General features: G+C 29.1%; 1 pseudogene across 1 annotated transcript; it reads left to right on the top strand.

Moving 5' to 3' along the window:
• Positions 1-2,486: 2,486 nt before the first annotated feature.
• Positions 2,487-4,186, top strand: LOC137834796 (two-component response regulator ORR10-like; annotated as a pseudogene). Its single transcript, XR_016521090.1, has 5 exons — positions 2,487-2,837; positions 2,998-3,101; positions 3,213-3,290; positions 3,585-3,655; positions 3,778-4,186. The product of XR_016521090.1 is annotated as a two-component response regulator ORR10-like (transcript).
• The last annotated feature ends 643 nt before the right edge of the window (positions 4,187-4,829 follow it).

The following is a 4,829-nucleotide window of genomic DNA, read 5'->3' as shown; positions in this document are numbered from 1 at the left end:
TCTACAATGTAAAATATAAGTTTGATGACACCATAGAACATTATAAAGCTCGTCTCATAGTAAAGAGATACACAACTTGAAAGACTAGATTTGTTTCGATACTCTTGCTGATGTGGCTAAGCTCACAACTTTGATGCTTCTTCTCTCTATTGTTGTTCTAGTTGTTAATGACTAAATTTTAAAACATCATGATGTTAAAAATCATTTCTTCACAAATACTTGTATGAAGAGGTTTATATGAAGTTTCCTGCAAGTCTTAATCACCTAACAAGAACCAAGTTTGCAAGCTCCAACATTCTTTTATAGATTTAAATAAGTTGAAAGATGTATCAAAATTATCTCATTTTCTTATTTCTCATGGTTATAACTATTCCAAAGTTCATCATTCCTTATTCTTAAAACATTCTAATAATTTTTATTTCCTATTTTAAAATTATATATAGAACACAATGAAGAAAACGAGAACAGCTTCTTATATATAATTTTTTTAGATCAAATGAAGCGAAAACAATGCATATTTTTTTTTTCAAATACCAGTATACACAAAATTAAATTAGAAAATATTTTCTTAAATTAATCAGTTATGATTTCATCAACATTATTATTTAACTATCACTATAATTAAATTATTGTGAGAAATAGAAGTTTGAAAATAAAAATAAATCCTTCTTTCTAACACTCTTAATCTTATTATGCTGCAGATTGGATTCAGATAGTGGAGACATATATTTACATTCTCCATTTGTACTCACCTTTACAATTGAAGATAATTCGAATCTAAACATTATGAAAATGGACTTTTTCGGCATAATCAAATAGATATTCATGGGCTTGAATTAAATATTCATGCTTCAATAAAAATTAATATCATATATATAATTGTTTTGAATTATGTATATTTTATTACTATTATTATTATTATTTCCTACTTTCTTGTGCCTAATAAACAAACTTTTTTAAACCTAATTAAGTAAAAAGGGCATTGAAATTATTTGTAGGTTATTACTTTCACAACCTGCTTTTAAATGAAACAAAAAGATTAAAAAAATAATTTTCTTAAAAGGAGTTAAAAATATTCGATAGTTATGAGTGTCCCCAAACGGGTTCACGACCCTTCACCAGGGGAAGCCTTGTCGAAGATCAGATATTATATATTTCACTAACTGACCAAAAAAATAGAAAATATGTTTTCACAAAACGATTTTTTTTTTCTTTTTTATTCTGTCAGATTACTTGCAACGAAACATCAGAATGTGAAATGTTTCTAATATTTTAATCACTCGCATGATCATTATCCAATTATATATTTATCTTTTAAAATAATAAATATTGACCCCTGAAAAGAAAAATGGAGATTAAAGAGGCATAATTTGAAAGTCAGATGACAGAACAAGTTTTCAGACAGAAAAGACAAAAGAGTATTCTTTTAAGACAGCATATTTCTTAAAGGATAATTTTGGAATATCAAAGACTTCTAAGTTGTAACTACCATTTTTTTTCTAAATTATTTTAATTAAGTTCATGTTCCTGTTGAAAAAATAAAAAAAAATGGGAAACAAATCAAAACAAGGGAGTTTTAGAAAATAGTTTGTGACTGTGTGGCCCTATTCTTTAATTATTGATTTTGTTATTTTTAGATATTTTCCTGGTTATATGCAAAAATATAAGGGATTTTTCTTTTTCTTTTTATGATGTTTCTGATTCTACGTACAGTATTAAAACCTTATAGCTTTATATCTGTTCTACAATTTTTAAGATATTTTAAAATAATTGCATAAGATTTGTTTATATTATACAAAACACACAAAAAGAAAGAAAATAAAACATTAAAATTAATTCATAAAAAAATATCCTAAATTAATTTCTTTAACATATAGTTTTTAACTCATAAATAAACTGATTTTAGTTTATAGAGAAATTGATTTGATGTTTGATTCTTATTTTGTTTTGTTTAAAGTGATTATGTAAAGATTATCCAACCAATTTATAATAATTTTGTAGTGAATGACAGCATAAAAGTGAGTGTGCATGACACATTTTCTGATAATTGAATAAATGAGAATGTTCGAAGAAAGAGGAACAGAGAGAGAGGAGTTTGAAAAATGTATAAATAATTTAGGTCAATATTGGCTCTTAGAAAAGAGTAGAGACAAACATTTGATTAGTAAAAAGAGAATTACACTTTGTAGTGATTTGTTTGTGTAGTTGTAGTGGTACGTGGGTGTGATAGTGGTGAGCATGTCATGCACGTGCATGGAATAGAATAGAGTGAGAACAATGACAACAACCTATGATAATTAAGAATAATAGTTTGGTCTGGTGAAAGGGTAATAGATTAAGGAGAAGAACAGTGTGGTACACCCCAATAGTTTTTTGTCTTTAACTCTAAGCAAAAGGGTCAAATAAAATAATGAAAACAACAGTAATAATGAACAAGTCAGATTTTGAGTTTGGTACAATAACAACACTTTCTTTGCTTGTTTTTCAATTCAAAAATCAACACAAAAGATCCGCCAGATTCTTGATGAAATCTGTCGGATCTTGCTTTCCAAACTGTCAGATTTCCTTGGTGGATTTTGTATCTTCTTGACCATGATGTGTCCCCCTTTTAAAATGTGTGCATGCCACCCTCCTTCATCACACATCATCACTCTTTCATCCTTTTATCTTCTTCTCCTTCTCCTGCTATTCTTCTCCTGTTTTCGCCTGCAATTGCCACATCGTTTTCATAATCATGGGTATGGCTGCAGAGGCACAGTTTCATGTTTTGGCTGTTGATGACAGTGTTATTGACAGAATGTTGATTGAGAGGCTCCTCAAAACCTCTTCTTTTCATGGTAATTTTCCTTCTCTCCATTTTGTGCCGTGGTGAACAAAATATGAACTTGGATTTCTAGCTAGTGTTTGTTTGGTCTTTTATGTTAGTTTTTCTGATGGGGTAATTTGGTTTTTGCTGATGTGAAATCTAATTCATTTTGGTATGTTTTGTAATTTCAGTCACTGCCGTGGATTCTGGGAGTAAGGCTTTGAGGTTTCTTGGTTTGGTTGAAGATGAGAAGAGAACTGAAGAGCCTCCCACTATTTCTCTAGAAGCCAATCAGGTTCAATTTCATTGCAAAATTCATAAATGATGACACAGTTTTTTACCTTTCTTTTAATGGGAAAGTTAGAATGATCTTTGATCTAACCCCTTTTGGTTATTATAATTGCAGGATGTGGAAGTAAACCTGATCATAACTGATTACTGTATGCCAGAAATGACAGGGTATGATCTGCTCAGAAAAATCAAGGTAAACTACTTTGATTTTTGTACTGATAAAATGGCTCAGTGTTCCTCTTCTTTATGTTATTGATCTAGTTTGTATATTTCTCTCCAATTCAAAATTTTTTGTACATCAAAACACTTCAATCAGAACATACATTAATTCAACCAAAATTTTGAAATTATGGGACCTGGTTTCAGAAATAACATGTTGCATATAACTTAAATGAGATATTTGTCGATCTGTAATGACAACAAATCTCATACCAATCTTGTGATGTGAATCTTCTATGAAAAATAAGAAAAAGTATTGATTTTGCAGGAATCTAAATCTCTTAAAGACATACCAGTGGTGATTATGTCCTCAGAGAATGTTCCATCAAGGATAAACAGGTGAGGGAAATGACCTCTTATGATCCAAATCTGAGCATGAAGATGTTTAAAAATTGACAAGTTTTGAGGGCATCAAATTTCTGAACATGAAATCTAACAAGGCCCTTTTTTGTTTCTGGCAGATGCCTAGAAGATGGAGCTGATGAGTTCTTTTTGAAACCAGTTCAACAGTCAGATGTAAACAGGCTCAGACCCCATTTGTTGAAATCAAAAGTTAAGGATGAAGAAGAGCAACAAATCAGTAATAAAAGGAAGGAAACAGAAGAAAGGCATTCCCCAGAGAAAACCAGGACAAAAATGGAGCCTCAAAAAGTGGTTAATTCCAGTTAAAAACTGATGAAACATCATAGATTGTACCTAAAACAACATTTACCTCTCCTCTGTCTCACCAACTAACAATTGAGAAGAGTAGATGGCACCTCAATCATACTAAAGAAATGTGTAGTATAGCCCCTGACAAGAGAAATTTCTTCATTCTGAATTCAATTTTGTCTGACAAATATTAATTAATTCACATAATGTTTCTCTTTCTCTTATGTGTCAAATGCACCACAAGGTTTTCTTTTCCTTGCAAAGATGTAAAGAGTTTAGATAATTTATATAAATTCTTATATTCTAACATCATTACAGTTGTTGTTAAAAAATCAGAACTGTCTAAAAATGGAAAATCCGCATCTTAATATTTCAAACAATATAAATAAACTCTTTTTTTAAAAAATAAATTGTGTTAAATAAGTTTACAGAGAGAAAGGGTGACATACTTTAACACCAATTAATAAAAAAACCATTTACAATCAATGTATTAATATTTTGATATTTTTTTTACTTTTTAACTTAGTAATCATATAGGTGAATTTTTTTTACCTAAAAAAGTTTACTTTAATTATAATAAAATATAAAAAAAATTTAAATAAAAGATAAAAGAAATTTATAGATCAATTTTCTCATAAAACTATCGTTGTCACAATTGGTCCTTCTATTATATGTGGGACGTGGTAACAAAAAGTATGAGACGGAAGTAACACAAGAACTTTTTTTAATTAAAATGTTTAAATATATTTTTATTCTCTGTAAAATAAGTGAGATTTGATTTTGGTTTTATCAGTATAAGAAAATTGACTTTTAGTATTGGACAAAAACTTCCACTAGAAATCAATAATCCGTAGATAAAAAC

The sequence above is a fragment of the Phaseolus vulgaris genome, chromosome 5, assembly GCF_051622355.1.
Source record: "Phaseolus vulgaris cultivar YP4 chromosome 5, ASM5162235v1, whole genome shotgun sequence".
NCBI classification, from domain to species: domain Eukaryota; kingdom Viridiplantae; phylum Streptophyta; class Magnoliopsida; order Fabales; family Fabaceae; genus Phaseolus; species Phaseolus vulgaris.
The sequence above is the reverse complement of the archived record's forward strand: the minus strand, read 5'-3'. Positions and strand labels throughout refer to the sequence as shown.